The sequence below is a fragment of the Triturus cristatus genome, chromosome 1_1, assembly GCF_964204655.1.
Source record: "Triturus cristatus chromosome 1_1, aTriCri1.1, whole genome shotgun sequence".
Lineage (NCBI taxonomy): Eukaryota > Metazoa > Chordata > Amphibia > Caudata > Salamandridae > Triturus > Triturus cristatus.
Window position 1 is genome coordinate 108,674,100 of NC_140579.1, and position 18,021 is coordinate 108,692,120.

Below are 18,021 nucleotides of genomic sequence, written 5' to 3' on the forward strand. Positions count from 1 at the left end.
GTGAGCTCCCTATTCCGCGAAAAAGGAAAACACGGGCCGCCAGACGTTAAAAGCAGCACCCTCATTCTGTTGATCCTAATGCGCTTGTGTGCCATTTAGGCGTTACGGGGCAACCGGAAACAATTATCCGTAATACTTATCGAGTATGCACACAAGGTGCTCTCGATCTACAAACTATGTATATGCCAAGAGAAGACAATCTCGCCATGAGTGAGATGACACAGGAGAATTCCCTTGGAAACATTGTCATGTGATTTGTGATGTTATTTGTAAAGTCATATATCTCACATTTTCCAAAACGATAATTGACAAATGTTGTTCATACATTAAAGACAATCCTTTCAGATTCTGGTGTTAAAGCAATTCAATCATGTTACAATTGAAATTACAATTTTCAGCATAACTTCTTACAAGTAGTTGGTCACATATAGATCTGTAACAATTTATCACTAACCGGTCTACTAGGAAAAAGATAAAAATAATAATAAACTCCCATCTGGAAAAACAATACGGAAATCATTATATATTGCCAGATTTGTAAAATTGTATAGTCATTGTGAATTATACATTACATACATAGTGGGAGGTGTAGATTCGTTAACATATGTTAGGTGGAAACTACCAACCGTACAATTGATCCTACATTTTCAAATGCTAACCAGAACTAGATTATAATTGCCCCATCTGTCTTGTTGTCTCCTCCATCTCGTTCAGCCCGTGGTCTATCAGGTCAAGCTGATGTATCCATCTACATTCTTTATAGTTCAAGCACCTCGTGACTGAACCACCCCTTACACTAGGAATAATCTTCTCAAGTGCCCACCATGTAAGATTGTGTGGAGCGTGTTGGTGTGTCATATAATGATCAACTAAGGGTGCCCCTTGTACCTTACATCTTATCCTGCTCATATGCTGTAAGATCCTCACTTTCACTTTCTGAGTGGTTTGTCCAACGTATATACACCCGCAGGGACATCTGATGGCATATATAACGTTGGTACTGTTACAATTTGTAAAGTGTGAGAGTGTATACGTTCTGTTGGCGTGTTCAAATGTAGTGCCCACATAGCATAACTCACAGGCCTTGCACTGTCCACATTTGTGATGTCCAGTTACTGGAGGAAGACCAAAGTGACCTCTGAGGTCCAATGGTTTTGGTTCATCAAAATATGCACTGACCACTGTGTCTTTGATGTTTTTCCCCCTCTTGAAGGCAAAAATGGGGTTCTGTGTGGTCTGGATTTCACTTGCAACCAGGTTCCAATATTTCTTTACGATCCCTTTTATTTCGTTACTCCTGGTGTTAAATGTGGTGACACAAACCATTTTGTCTGTTTCTTTAGTTTTCTGATGGATCTCCAAAAGTTGTTCCCGGGGGCAATACCAGGCACGTTTTTTGGCTCGTTTAAGTAGTCCTGTAGGGTATCCCCTCTCTTTCAGACGGCTAGTTAATATCTCGGACTCCTTGAAATAGTCGGTTCTCCTCGAACAATTTCTTCTGAGATATTGCCCATACGGGAGGTTATCTCGCAAACTGCGTGGATGGTGCGACTGATATTTCAATAGTGAATTCCTCTCCATTGCTTTGCGGTACAAATCGCTGTACACAAAACCTTCTTCGACTCGGAAGGTGACATCCAAGAAATCAATGGCCTTGTTGTTACTGGTCATAGTAAACTTGATGTCATCAGATCTCATATTCAGCCAAGAGAAGAATTCATTCAAATTCTCATTACTTCCAGTCCAGATCATTATGACGTCGTCGATATATCTTTTCCATACCGAGATCGAATTGAGGTATGGATTTGCATGATTGTATAGATGTTCCTCCTCATAGTAATCCATATAAATGTTCGCCAGGCTCGGCGCATAGGTTGCGCCCATGGCTACTCCTTTACATTGGAAGTAAAACTGTCTTTTAAATACAAAGAAATTTTTGTTCATGGCAATCTCGAGTAGGGAGATTAGAAAGTCTGTGGGGATCCAATGAGGCCTTGGTCTGGTGTCTAAAGTTGTTCTGATGACTCGCAGTGCAGTATCTTGAGGAATCGATGTATAAAGTGATGATACATCCAGCGTAACCTAAATTTGAGTTTGTATATCATACGCTTGGCCTTCCAGTAGTTGAATAATATGCATTGTGTCCCTAACAAACGATTTTGTCTCAGGAACAAATGGTTGCAAAAAATGGTCTATAAATTGGTTGAGTGGTTCCAATATAGACCCGCAACCAGATACAATTGGCCTGCCGGGTGGTTTAACAATCCGCTTATGAATCTTCGGCAGCGTATAAATCGTTGGTATTCTCGGTTCCTTTTTGTTTAGAAAATCATGCTCGGATTGGCTCAAAAAACCATCAGCAAGACCTTTCTTGGTAACTCTTGCTATCAAAGATGTAAGTACAGGGGTAGGGTCTCTTGGAGTTGGTTGGTAGCTATCACGCATCCCAAGTTGAAGTTCCAGTTCCTCCACATAGTCGCTGGTGTTTTGTAGCACTACTGCACCCCCTTTATCCGCTGCCTTAATTACAATTGAATTATCTTGACTCAGTGAATGCAGTGCTAATTTCTCTTCCTTAGTGATGTTGAATTTTATATATTTCTTCACGTCAAGGATTTGCATCGTTTCTTGAAGTACAATCTTTTCGTAAGCCAATATTCTCTCGCTCATCATGTATGCCCCTGGTGTAAAAGTTGAAGGCGGTCTGAAGCCAGTAGCCGAAGGGGTCGGATTGTAAACATTTCTGCTGAAGTAATATTTCAATCTGATCTTCCGAAAGAAGCGCTGAAGTTCAATTTTCAGTTGGAATGAATCAGGAATCACCGTGGGTATAAAGGAAAGTCCCTTTGAGAGTACCTCTCTCTCTGCACTAGATATGGCGTGGTCTGATAGGTCGACTATGGGATCCAATGCATTCCTGTGGTTATTGTTTTGATAATTCGTCAAGTCTGTTGGATTCTCTTGTTCTCTGTGAACAGTGCATGTGCCTAAGATGGTTAGTTGATTTGGCATATCATTCGTGTCTGTAATGGGAGAAATGTGTGGTGTAGTATCTACCATCTGTATGTCTGTCTCCTTGTGGAGATTTCGCCATGTGCCTCTGGTTGGTAAAACCGAACTCGTGATGCAGCTTGTTCGGTGTTCCTGCCTCTGCCCCATCCTCCACGTCTCTCCCAGTTCTGTGATCGCCCCCGTCCTCTGTTGTGTGGACGATAGCCCTCTCCTAAAATATGTGCGCCCTGATTGGACTGGTGACTAGTAGAGGGTCTATCGGAATTGGAATCTGTTCCACTACCTGCAGAAGAGTTGGAAAAAGTATAGAATCTCCTAGGGCCCTGTCTACTTTTATTCGTAAAGAAACCCTGACTGTCCTGTTGGTAATAGTCCTCTGAAAGGTAGGGATATGTGATGTTCTTGTCGTAATTTCTCAAATCACGAGATAAATTTGTCAAGTTTCCTATTTAGAGTTATAGTATTAAATTCCGTAAGGGTTTTTTCTGCTCGTTCTAATGCCTCCTGTGCATTGGTGAGTGAAGTATCCTCGAGAATCTCTTTCTTCAAATCTGCAATCTCCTGTGCAAGTTTCTTAACATATTCAATTGCAGTTTCTATTCCCAAGACCATCCAATGTCTAGAACAGTTATTTGCTATAAAGCTGAACCCTTCTCTAAATTTCGGGACATCTATGAATATTGCTGGTTCTATGCGGATTTGCAGACCCTTAGGGATTATATTAGACTGTAAATACTTTGTTAGGACATGTCCATGTAAACGAGATCTAATCAATTTCTTTTCAAGTCTCTCAATCTTAGCTAGTTTTTCATTCAGGCTTACATCTAACGTGCCTCTATCCGACCCTAATAGAAAACTTGAGGCACCCTGATCGTGAACTAGTTTAGTGATGTAATCCTCACTATAAGATAGCGTTTCTCTTTCAGACATACTCAGAAAAATGTACACAATAAACAATTACAATATTCACAAACAAACAAACAAATGAGAGTAAAAACCCTCGCAGGTAATCACCTGCACTAATAAGTTTTCAGCAAGCAATGGGGTAACCCAGTATCCCTCAGAACCTGGGCAGACTTATATCAAAATTACAATGGTTCTGTCGGGTAAAACCATATCCTGCTGGATATACAGCAAGATGTCTGAATGAATCAGAAGTGACACAAAGACCAAGAAACCTCAATATCCTTATATGAATTCATTCATTTATGAATTTTTTCATCAAAGATCATTTGCAAAGGCCATCACAATACAGAGACATCACAAATAATGACCAAAGTAAAACTTAGTGCTCAGTGAAATAAGTGCAAAACAAAATACAGTGTAATTGTACAAAAATATATATTATTATTGGCCAGCAAAACCAAACTTCATAGTAGTCATGCACACTAAAGCAATTCAATAGTTAAGGCAGGCTCTAAAGACTGGTCCGGGGAAATTGTCGACGTTTCAACCCTGTTGATGCACTACTAGTAAGTCGGTGCGGGTCTTCATCAAGACAAAAGTAACAAAAAGATGGCCTGTGGAGAATAAATTAACTTAAAGTCAGAAGTGTCACAGAAAACTGAAAAACTACCACTCAAGGGTAATTTGAGGTGGTGTCCCACTCACCTATACTCTGGGCGGGGTATTCAATCCTTTCCGCAGATAATGATTGAATGTATCTATAAATGAGTAGAATAGATTCAAAATTCCTACTCAACAGACTCGTAAAATTACAGAGCTATTAATATAGACTCAAATAGTATTCGTGGCAATTGAAGCTCACCTCAATACTGAACGTCGTGCTTATGACTCTGTCACGAAATTAATAATTTGTCTATTGCTTCTAGAGAATGGTCCAAGGCGATCCAATCTAAAAGCCATTAAGTTAAAAGGATACATATTATGTAATAAATCATACTCGTATCCAACTATTCTTCATTTACATAGTACTATTAAAATTGTTATCAAGGAAGTGCTAATGATGCTCACCTCTTGAAGCTCAAATGAGGCGAGAAAACGTCATTCAAATTGCTGTTACACTTGATCTGTCAAATAAAGATTGTGAATTAGGTATACGCTATTCTAGCTTAGCTTAATGTTATGGGTGTTCCAGAAGAGCTCTAGGTCCTGAGATTACCTGAGTCCGAGTGATTGAGAGGAACGGCATGCAAACGTCTCAGCTCGTCCGTGTCTGCGAAAGACGCGTTCGAAACGAGCATTGCATATATAACATCCATTGCGCATGCATCACTGCGTCCATTGGCTGTTGCTAGGAAGCGACGTCTATGCACGTCTTCACGTGATCGTTGTCTTGACAACATTGAACGCCCAAGGTTCATATCCTTGCCAAACCCTCGTCAATTACATGATCGTTACATCAAACAGGCACTGTTCTGAGGTGAGCTCCCTATTCCGCGAAAAAGGAAAACACGGGCCGCCAGATATTAAAAGCAGCACCCTCATTCTGTTGATCCTAATGCGCTTGTGCGCCATTTAGGCGTTACGGGGCAACCGGAAACAATTATCCGTAATACTTATCGAGTATGCACACAAGGTGCTCTCGATCTACAAACTATGTATATGCCAAGAGAAGACAATCTCGCCATGAGTGAGATGACACGGGAGAATTCCCTTGGAAACATTGTCATGTGATTTGTGATGTTATTTGTAGTCATATATCTCACATTTTCCAAAACGATAATTGACAAATGTTGTTCATACATTAAAGACAATCCTTTCAGATTCTGGTGTTAAAGCAATTCAATCATGTTACAATTGAAATTACAATTTTCAGCATAACTTCTTACAAGTAGTTGGTCACATATAGATCTGTAACAATTTATCACTAACCGGTCTACTAGGAAAAAGATAAAAATAATAATAAACTCCCATCTGGAAAAACAATACGGAAATCATTATATATTGCCAGATTTGTAAAATTGTATAGTCATTGTGAATTATACATTACATACATAGTGGGAGGTGTAGATTCGTTAACATATGTTAGGTGGAAACTACCAACCGTACAATTGATCCTACATTTTCAAATGCTAACCAGAACTAGATTATAATTGCCCCATCTGTCTTGTTGTCTCCTCCATCTCGTTCAGCCCGTGGTCTATCAGGTCAAGCTGATGTATCCATCTACATTCTTTATAGTTCAAGCACCTCGTGACTGAACCACCCCTTACACTAGGATTAATCTTCTCAAGTGCCCACCATGTAAGATTGTGTGGAGTGTGTTGGTGTGTCATATAATGATCAACTAAGGGTGCCCCTTGTACCTTTACATCTTATCCTGCTCATATGCTGTAAGATCCTCACTTTCACTTTCTGAGTGGTTTGTCCAACGTATATACACCCGCAGGGACATCTGATGGCATATATAACGTTGGTACTGTTACAATTTGTAAAGTGTGAGAGTGTATACGTTCTGTTGGCGTGTTCAAATGTAGTGCCCACATAGCATAACTCACAGGCCTTGCACTGTCCACATTTGTGATGTCCAGTTACTGGAGGAAGACCAAAGTGACCTCTGAGGTCCAATGGTTTTGGTTCATCAAAATATGCACTGACCACTGTGTCTTTGATGTTTTTCCCCCTCTTGAAGGCAAAAATGGGATTCTGTGTGGTCTGGATTTCACTTGCAACCAGGTTCCAATATTTCTTTACGATCCCTTTTATTTCGTTACTCCTGGTGTTAAATGTGGTGACACAAACCATTTTGTCTGTTTCTTTAGTTTTCTGATGGATCTCCAAAAGTTGTTCCCGGAGGCAATACCAGGCACGTTTTTTGGCTCGTTTAAGTAGTCCGGTAGGGTATCCCCTCTCTTTCAGACGGCTAGTTAATATCTCGGACTCCTTGAAATAGTCGGTTCTCCTCAAACAATTTCTTCTGAGTCTGAGATATTGCCCATACGGGAGGTTATCTCGCAAACTGCGTGGATGGTGCGGCTGAATATGAGATCTGATGACATCAAGTTTACTATGACCAGTAACACCAAGGCCATTGATTTCTTGGATGTCACCTTCCGAGTCGAAGAAGGTTTTGTGTACAGCGATTTGTACTGCAAACCAATGGAGAGGAATTCACTATTGAAATATCAGTCGCACCATCCACGCAGTTTGCGAGATAACCTCCCGTATGGGCAATATCTCAGAAATTGTTCGAGGAGAACCGACTATTTCAAGGAGTCCGAGATATTAACTAGCCGTCTGAAAGAGAGGGGATACCCTACCGGACTACTTAAACGAGCCAAAAAACGTGCCTGGTATTGCCCCCGGGAACAACTTTTGGAGATCCATCAGAAAACTAAAGAAACAGACAAAATGGTTTGTGTCACCACATTTAACACCAGGAGTAACGAAATAAAAGGGATCGTAAAGAAATATTGGAACCTGGCTGCAAGTGAAATCCAGGCCACACAGAACCCCATTTTTGCCTTCAAGAGGGGGAAAAACATCAAAGACACAGTGGTCAGTGCATATTTTGATGAACCAAAACCATTGGACCTCAGAGGTCACTTTGGTCTTCCTCCAGTAACTGGACATCACAAATGTGGACAGTGCAAGGCCTGTGAGTTATGCTATGTGGGCACTACATTTGAACACGCCAACAGAACGTATACACTCTCACACTTTACAAATTGTAACAGTACCAACGTTATATATGCCATCAGATGTCCCTGCGGGTGTATATACGTTGGACAAACCACTCAGAAAGTGAAAGTGAGGATCTTACAGCATATGAGCAGGATAAGATGTAAAGGTACAAGGGGCACCCTTAGTTGATCATTATATGACACACCAACACACTCCACACAATCTTACATGGTGGGCACTTGAGAAGATTAATCCTAGTGTAAGGGGTGGTTCAGTCACGAGGTGCTTGAACTATAAAGAATGTAGATGGATACATCAGCTTGACCTGATAGACCACGGGCTGAACGAGATGGAGGAGACAACAAGACAGATGGGGCAATTATAATCTAGTTCTGGTTAGCATTTGAAAATGTAGGATCAATTGTACGGTTGGTAGTTTCCACCTAACATATGTTAACGAATCTACACCTCCCACTATGTATGTAATGTATAATTCACAATGACTATACAATTTTACAAATCTGGCAATATATAATGATTTCCGTATTGTTTTTCCAGATGGGAGTTTATTATTATTTTTATCTTTTTCCTAGTAGACCGGTTAGTGATAAATTGTTACAGATCTATATGTGACCAACTACTTGTATGAAGTTATGCTGAAAATTGTAATTTCAATTGTAACATGATTGAATTGCTTTAACACCAGAATCTGAAAGGATTGTCTTTAATGTATGAACAACATTTGTCAATTATCGTTTTGGAAAATGTGAGATATATGACTTTACAAATAACATCACAAATCACATGACAATGTTTCCAAGGGAATTCTCCCGTGTCATCTCACTCATGGCGAGATTGTCTTCTCTTGGCATATACATAGTTTGTAGATCGAGAGTACCTTGTGTGCATACTCGATAAGTATTACGGATAATTGTTTCCGGTTGCCCCGTAACGCCTAAATGGCGCACAAGCGCATTAGGATCCACAGAATGAGGGTGCTGCTTTTAACGTCTGGCGGCCCGTGTTTTCCTTTTTCGCGGAATAGGGAGCTCACCTCAGAACAGTGCCCGTTTCATGTAACGATCATGTAATTGACGAGGGTTTGGCAAGGATATGAACCTTGGGCGTTCAATGTTGTCAAGACAACGATCCCGTGAAGACATGCATAGACGTCGCTTCCTAGCAACAGCCAATGGAAGCAGTGATGCATGCGCAATGGATGTTATATATGCAATGCTCGTTTCGAACGCGTCTTTCGCAGACACGGACGAGCTGAGACGTTTGCATGCCGTTCCTCTCAATCACTCGGACTCAGGTAATCTCAGGACCTAGAGCTCTTCTGGAACACCCATAACATTAAGCTAAGCTAGAATAGCGTATACCTAATTCACAATCTTTATTTGACAGATCGAGTGTAACAGCAATTTGAGTGACGTTTTCTCGCCTCATTTGAGCTTCAAGAGGTGAGCATCATTAGCACTTCCTTGATAACAATTTTAATAGTACTATGTAAATGAAGAATAGTTGGATACGAGTATGATTTATTACATAATATGTATCCTTTTAACTTAACGGCTTTTAGATTGGATCGCCTTGGACCATTCTCGAGAAGCAATAGACAAATTATTAATTTCGTGACAGAGTCATAAGCACGACGTTCAGTATTGAGGTGAGCTTCAATTGCCACGAATACTATTTGAGTCTATATTAATAGCTCTGTAATTTTACGAGTCTGTTGAGTAGGAATTTTGAATCTATTCTACTCATTTATAGATACATTCAATCATTATCTGCGGAAAGGATTGAATACCCCGCCCAGAGTATAGGTGAGTGGGACACCACCTCAAATTACCCTTGAGTGGTAGTTTTTCAGTTTTCTGTGACACTTCTGACTTTAAGTTAATTTATTCTCCACAGGCCATCTTTTTGTTACTTTTGTCCTGATGAAGACCCGCACCGACTTACTAGTAGTGCATCAACAGGGTTGAAACGTCGACAATTTCCCCGGACCAGTCTTTAGAGCCTGCCTTAACTATTGAATTGCTTTAATGTGCATGACTACTATGAATTTTGGTTTTGCCGGCCAATAATAATATATATTTTTGTACAATTACACTGTATTTTGTTTTGCACTTATTTCACTGAGCACTAAGTTTTACTTTGGTCATTATTTGTGATGTCTCTGTATTGTGATGGCCTTTGCAAATGATCTTTGATGAAAAAATTCATAAATGAATGAATTCATATAAGGATATTGAGGTTTCTTGGTCTGTGTCACTTCTGATTCATTCAGACATCTTGCTGTATATCCAGCAGGATATGGTTTTACCCGACAGAACCATTGTAATTTTGATATAAGTCTGCCCAGGTTCTGAGGGATACTGGGTTACCCCATTGCTTGCTGAAAACCATGGTGACACTAGCACATGTGCCCCTAAATGCCAAAGCCTGTTTGCCATTTATGATAGGCTGCTGTTTGTACTTGCCCAGGTTACTGGGGCTCACTAGGAAGGACATATCAAGGTCTCCCTCACAAACTAGCAATGCCTGTGTTGGTACTCTGACCAGGCCAGAGTCCACATCAGAACCCAGGGTCAACCATACTACACCCTTATTCTGAGTATTACCTCCACCAATGACTGCACTAGGGGGAACAGCTGCCTTAGGGGCTGGAGTGGTGGTGGTTTGGTCTTTGTACAGTCAGAAGTCCAGTGCCCTTTCTGTTTACAGAACTTGCACCAGGGCTTCTTTTGGCCTTTTCCCTTTGCAGATTGTGACTCCCACCAGTTGCAGATTTTTCGGGCCCTTGTGAAGACTTCTGATCTTTAGATTTATCCCCACCTTTCTCTGAGCCTTTAGGATCTTGCTTCTTAGTGTCACCACCTTGGTTCTGGTTTTTCTGCCTCACCCTGGTTCTGACCCATTTGTCTGCCTTCTTTCCCAATTCTTGGGGAGAGGTCAGATCAGAGTCCACCAGGTACTAATGCAACAACTGGTTCTGGCAATTAAGGATCTGTTCTCTCATTATAAGATTATACAATCCCTTAAAATCAGTTACTCTACTACCCACCAGCCAACCTTCTAGAGCCTTGGTTGCACAATCAACAAAGTCAGTCCAATCCTGAGTCTGTGCTTTCTGGGTGTCTCTGAACTTCAACCTGTACTGTTCAGTGGTTAAGCCAAACCCATCTATCAAAGCACTCTTCAGGGCTTCATAATCATTAGCATCCTCTTCTCTAACAGTGAGGAGCTTGTCTCTACCTTTATCTGAAAAGGAGAGCCACAAGATTGCCGCCCACTGTGTCTGGGGGACCTGTTGAACTTTACAGGCCCTCTCCATAGCAGTTATCCATTTGTGGATATCATCCCCCCTCTGGTAGGGAGGAACAACCTTGGACAGGTTCCTATGGTCTGGAATGTATTCTCTGCCTCTAGGGACACTGTTGCTGCCACCAGGGGTATCTAACCCCTCCTTCTTAGAAGCTCTTTGGAGCTCGAAGGCTTCCCTATCTAAGGCCAGTTGCTTGGTTCTGAGGGCAAGCCTAGCTTCCTCATACTGGAGCATCTTGAACCTTCTTTCAGAGGAGGACTCCCTGGGATAGGTGGAGTTCCTCTGCTGAACAGATTCTCTTCCAGAGTGGTATGAATGGTCAGAGTCCCTTGAGGGGGATCTAGGCCTTTCTCCCACTCTGTCAACTCTCTTAGGGAGAATTCCTCTGTCCTGTTCAGACCTTTCTGTGTCTGGCCCCTCAATCACAGACTCCAGGTCATCTTGATTTTCATCATCAGACCCAAAGACTATGGTTGACCCACCCCCTGATGCAGACCCACTTGCTCCTAGAGCTTGTTTCAGGTCATCTGCTACTAACAGATCTATCGGGTGTTGTGATGAGGGACTCCTGCCCACCCTCAGTTGTCTTTCAAAGCAGAAGGCCTTCAGATCAGTGTAGGCTATATATTTGTACTGAGATGGGATGGACCCCCTGGCTCCACCTTGGTGAGGCATACTAGTGTTGTGCAGTGTTGTACTACCTACACTAGTTGAGGCCTCCTGGACCTAGCTTGAGCTGTAGCAAGGGTGTGCTTATCCCTTCACAAACAGCTCTAAGTTCAGTAGAACTTATTGATACTAGCTTGACTTTTATATGTACCTTGAGTACCTTTAGTGGTTTTCAGTTAGTAATTCAAATAGAGATTTTCTGGTAAAACAATGGCAAGCTGGAATCCCACACGCTGCCCACCAATGTGAGAAGTTGGCCTGGCATATGCTGGTCACTAGTTGTAGTGGCCACCTTGCACCAGTCCAATTCGACTCTTGGTAGATAGGTTTAAGACAACCTTTTAAAGAAAGCTATCCTAGTGGTAGCTGTGGAGAGCAGCCTTCAGGCTAAGTCTCTGAGGAATGTAAAGCAGCTTGTTTTACCTTATAATCTCTTGAATTACCAAATGAAAAGGACACCACACAGGTATATATATCAAATATATATGTATTTATTCTTAGATACACTCTACTAATCTCTTTATGAGATTAGAACCTAGATACACATTCAAATGTCAACACTTCTCAATAAATTAAGCACAAATATGGCTGTAGCCCTAGGGGCGTACCAGACCATATACTAAGAAAATGGCTTAAACTCGACTTGCAAAATGAAGAGGCCTAGGGCCTTGGGAATCGCTGGGGCTTCACTTCTGCAGTGTTAGCAGGTAAGTAATCAGCCCACAGGAGACGTGTGCAGTGTCTAAACACAGCCGCGGGTTTCCTATTGGTTTCAATGGCACAAGTCGCGGTTTGTAATTTACAGTTTTAGGGCACTTCGGAGAAGTCAACAAGCAAGCCACTTACAGGGTAAGTATTTCGAGGGCCAACACACACTAGGGGCACCGGAGTGCACGAGTTACCTCACCCACGGAAGCCGGGTGCATAGGTGTCTTTTGGTGTCGGGTCGCGATGCTGTTTTCAATGGAGATCACTGAAGACTTGCTGCTTGTGACGACTGGAGAGGTGTCCGCTGGAATCCGAAGATGGATTGAAGTTGAAGAGGACCTGAAAATTGCGGGGACAGAGTTCAAAGTCACTTGCCAGTGACCGGTGGCCAGCAGGATGGATGACCACCGATGTCGCGTCAGGTCGTCGATGGTGATTTGTCTCTTCGCTCACGAGGTCCAGGAGAGATCGACGATGACCAGCAGCTGGATTCGGAGGGTCCCACGACGTCTGCAGCTGATGACGGTGTCGGCAGCCGGATTGGTGCCAACAAGCCTTGGCAACTGCAAGTCTCGTGTGGAGTGAAGATTGAAGATGGTGCAGACCAGCAAGATCTGATGGACTTACCCAGCGAGGGTAAGTGAGGGCAGGCCCGGAGCAACCAGGAGAGCCCTTGAAGTCGTTGAGAAAGTCTTCGGGTGAGTCACTAGCCAACGGGCAAGCAACCGCGAAGACGCCTTTGCAGGAAAAGTTCCACAGGAGCCCACGGTCACTCGGGACAGGGTAGGCCGCTGATTTTCGGTACCAGACCTGCTAGGGACTTGGACTACAGATGGTCCAAAGCACAAGTTCGTAGAACGTTGTTTAGGGTTTGCACTCTAAATCAGTGCACGGTTCCCTGGTATTGCTGTTCCTCGTCACTTGTGGGGTCCAGACGCCACAGCTTCGCTGGGGACTCAAAATGGCCGTCGAGATGTCAGGAAATCCGCTTCAGGGGACGCAGGGACTTCGGACTCCGGCGGGAGCGGTGAAGTTTGCAACCGTTGATCAAGTTACTGGTGCCTGCCAAGCAGGGGAGTCACTCCTTGACTCCAAGGGAGATTCTTCAGTCTTCCAGAGATAGTGGAACGTCGAAGGGCCAGGATTCTTCTTTGTAGAGCGTCGTCCGGGTGTAATCTGAATTGCATTGGCAATGCTTGGTATCTTATAGTGAAGATATGAAAGGGACTAGCTCTATGACCACTCCTCTAGGAGGGTCAGGGTAGTGGGTGGTTACACCCACTTCCCTTTGTCCAGTCGCGCCAGAGCAGGGGCAGGTAGCCCCTGAACCGGTTTGAGCTGGCATATGCACAGAGGAGCCTACTGCTCCCCCATTGCAGGACTTCAGAGCACTCTAAGAGTGCACCCACCCAGCTCCAATACACTAAATCCTGTCTGGGAGGTGGTAACACCTCCCTGTGACAGGATACCCTTTGTTGGACTTCCTCCACTGCGAGTTTCGGTCAGCAGCAGGAGGGCAGCCCGGTGTCTGTGCTGGTGGCATCCATTTTGTGATACCAGGGCACTAGAAGATTTCTACCGTTTAGTACAGTGGGTACATGTCGTCCCCTCTAGAAGGGTGGGATCCTACTCCCACATCAGTTACTGGTGTGGGTGTAGGATTCCAAGCTGTTTGACACCAAACACGACATGTTTTGATGCAGTCATTCCAAAGTTAGCATTTACCGCGAGGTTATAATGCACTTAAGAGTATATGGTTTAACCGCATCCACAAACAGCAGTAGAGAATAGACTCTGCTAGCTGCAGAGGGGTCCTGCTCAGGCAGAAGCACCCCCTCACATAGTAAACCAAGCACCCTGCCCTCAGGATTGTTAGGGCCTGCTAGAGGGGTGACTGATAGATTTATATGTGTGTGTATGGTGAGATATAGGAACCTATACCTCTGTGAGGAGTGCTAACACTACCTCACACAGGCTGCAGTAGCAGGCCTGTGGTGTCAGATTGTGAATGCTTCCCAGGGGTGGCATAATACATGCTGCAGATCCCTGGTAGGCCTGTGAAGTACCAATGCTCTAGGTACCCAAGGTACCATATACTAGGGGCTCATAAGGTACCACAGTATCCAATCACTAGTGCATCTAATATGCACACCAAGTTGTTTTAGAGAGATCAGTGAGACTGGGGCCCTGATTAGCAGGGACCCAGCCAGACTATAGTCAGAAACCAGTGTATACATCAGAAAAAAACTGGGGGCAACATAAGTGCAGATCCTACTCTCCTACACCGTCCTAAACATGAAGCGCGGCGCCCGGGAAGCGGGCGCCAAGCTGATACACGAGCCAAGGCAAACCAAACAAGCAGGAGGAGGAGGAGGTAGCTGCAACCCGAGGAGAGGGAGCGAGAGTTCGCATATATGAAGAGCTGGTAAACATTTTTTTTAAAGTTCCTGAGCCTTAAGTAAAATAGGGCAAGTAGAAGAGGACAAGTCCTGGAGGCAATCCATGGTAGTCAAAACTTGTGAAAAAAGGTGCGACAAGCAGGAACCATTATCCAATTAGAAGCAATGTTTTTCAAAGGACACTGACAAAAGCCAGTCAGAAGCTGGAGGCTGAATACAGCATATAGCTAGACAGTGCATTCGCTGCCTAGGCTCGACCTAAAAATACAAAATCCATTCCACCAAATTTAGGTTGGGTTCAGCAGGCACTGGAAGGAATTCCATAGCCCAAGTTAAAACAGAGGTTGCTGTTCTTGGCCTTGGGCTTCCTATGAGATATGCGCCCTTCTCACAGAAAAATAAAAGCAGAAAATGTATAACCAATAGTAACTACTGTGTACTGTTTGCTCATCCACAGTCTAAATTTAAACTATGCATCAGTTATTCACAAAAGGTTGAAACGCAAACTTTCGCTGTCTTTTGAGGCTTTCCCGTTGCTGGATTACAAATGACATGTTACATCAGAATTCAGGCAGAGGCAGGAAGTTAAATTAACCTTACCAGAATTCTGAGCAGTGGTGAAGCAAAAAGAAGAGCTCAGACAAGCGTGCATGGATGTGCGAGTCAGCAACTGGTCAGAGCTTCAAATATGGTGTGCCCAGATGAGTAGCTGTCAGCAGCAGATTGCAAGCATTAAATGGTAACAACATTGAGGGCAAGATTGCACAAATCTAAAGTTCAGTCACAAAGAAATTATCCCCAAGAAAGTAAGATTGGATGATCTGCGGAAAAGCACAAAAAGGAACAGTTTGTGAAAACCAGTGGGGCTAGCACTAAGAACTGTATGTAACAAGGCAGTCTATAACTGCTCTTGCCTGAGACAACCTAGATGCGGATTCAATGGGCTATTAAGGCCAACTCGTTGCTAAAAATTGCAGTGAAGATGCTGGATTCAATGGTGAAGTAAAGAGTTCCTTAATTGCCAAAACAGCCCTGATCAACGGCAGCTCCACCTCCAACCTCCACACAGTTTCCAACCATCTCCTGAACTCCCAAACATTCCTAGAATTCCCACTACACATTACAAATAACTTACACCCCTGAAAAATTCTGAAGAAGGCGTATAAAACATAGTTATAATTCACAAAGGGCATCTTTTGATATGGATTAAAGAGTATTTTGCAGGATAGATGATATTTTATAGTATGAAGAGAAATTTTGTGATATGGATAAAGAGTGTTTTGAAAAAAGGAATGAACGGTGTTTTGAAGCATGCAGTAAGGGTAATTTAGAGCCAGAACTGGAATCATTGTGTGACATCAATTAAGAGTATTTTCAAACATAAATGAAGAGAGGTTTTGATGCATTTGAGTGGTAACAATTAGGATGTTTCTCGGTATACATTTAATATATGAATACGGGTCTTTGCGTATATAAAGGGGAGTATACTTGATATGATGGAGGAGTTGGCCTATATGTGGGGTTGCGGCATGAATCTGTGGCATGCATTATGAAAGCTCATAGACATGAACCTTGATGGCTTTAAACCCTCAACTTTCACCAAATGCCATGGTAGCAGCTGTCTTTTCTAAAAAGAGACTTCAGAACTACTGTTCAAACACTCATACTCTTGCACTTGGAGGTCGGTAATGCGCTACTCAGTGGACTCCCAGACTCCACAGTGGTATCCCCTATGGGCATCCTATATGCCTCAGCACAACTCCTTCTAGGACCGTAGAGCTATGATCGCATCACCCCCATCCTGATTGAACTCCCTTGACTTCAATTGTCAGCCCACACCATCTTCACACCAGCTGCGTCATTTACAGTGTGATCATGACCAGTACCACACTTCTCTTGAAAACAAGCTCACCATCTCTTGTGGATCTCAACACACCTGCAGCATGAACATCTCAGTATGAAGATTAAGAAATGTAAAATAAAAATATTGTTTTAAAAACACAAGCCAGCAGGCCTTTTCCATCCATGCACCCGAGATCTGGAACAACAACCCTATGTCCATCAGGACCGCCCCAACACTGCTCCAATTTAGGAGAGCGTTGAAGATGCCCTTCTTTAAAGAACAATACATCACACTGCATTTACCGTCCACAACAAGCCATATGTGTCATTGACTTTACCATGGTCTCTGACCAAGTACAGCACTCAACTAACTGCCTTTGGCGAAATTTGGGCTAAAGAAATACCATATGCATACACACAATGAAACCAGATCCTAAGTATGCAGTTATGTGCATTTGGAGTTATAAACTAATTATATTAGTGATTTATAAAGAAGGACATTTCGAGTTATGTATAAAAACATCAGGAGTACTCAATGCATGTCTAATGCAGCTTAGAATATAATATAAATGAGTAATATTTTCGATTTAAAGTTATAAATGAACAACGCTTCGGTTATATAACAAAGAATAGTTGGGCCAATTGTGGGGATTTTCTAGTATAAACGAAGGACACCTTGAGCTACAAATCAAGAAATAGAATACACTAGTGTCCATTCCGAATTCGGCGGGTAGTTCCCGAACAGGTCTTACCTCTCGCCAAAAAGAAGATCCCAAAATTCGATTGATTTGGTTCTGCTGTTTTCCTCTAGCAAACAGCTTAAATAAAGTTGTGCCGGCAGTGTGAGCCAATCACAGCCAGGCACAATATCTGACGCAATATCTGACGGCTGGCTGCTCGTGTCCTGGCAGCACCGACTCGTACACCCTCGCCTAGGGCCCGCCCCGGAAATAGCCTCTTCCTTCTGGCCATCACACCGCCCTGGAAATGATCGCCCAGCTGCATGTGGACCGGTGCTGGGGGTCGGAAAGCTACTGTCTGGTTGTTAGATGTTTTATATTAAACAGAGGTCACAGTTTTTTGTTCCAGTTTTTAGGTCTCGCCTGGCTTACGCGCTGCTTCGCCTGGGGAGACTGTTGTGGGTTTGGTGCGCAGAGAGATAAACCATGTGCGCGCACGTACAGGCGACGTGCACGTGCTCGGCGTCTCCTCTCCGCGTGCCGACGCTCCCACCGCTCGCTCTTGCTTTTTTCGTTGCTTTCCTGAGCCGCGCGCTTCTATTCAATTTAAAACAGAAAGGGATACTGCTCTTGGAAGCCCCCAAACATCTGGTCTCCCGCCCTGATCACGTGATCACCAGAAGCAAACTGTTAGTTATCTAAAAGCTCGTGCACATTCATCACCAGTGAGGTAAAATAACATGTTTTTTAAATCTCAGAATCCGCATGTACTGATAGCGCTTTACCGCAGCTT

General features: G+C 43.2%; 1 protein-coding gene across 5 annotated transcripts in view; it reads right to left on the minus strand.

Annotated features, from left to right (window-relative positions):
• G6PC3 (glucose-6-phosphatase catalytic subunit 3) overlaps positions 1-17,708 on the minus strand; it is a 101,995-nt gene extending 84,287 nt beyond the window's left edge. For 4 of the 5 annotated variants that reach the window (XM_085610110.1, XM_085610000.1, XM_085610075.1 and 1 more), the window contains exon 1: positions 17,301-17,708. The gene's annotated coding sequence lies outside the window, so the exon portion shown is untranslated. Of the gene's footprint in view, positions 1-15,306; positions 15,528-17,300 lie in introns of all 5 variants that reach the window. The other variant, XM_085610042.1, reaches the window with a different exon arrangement.
• Positions 17,709-18,021: the final 313 nt, after the last annotated feature.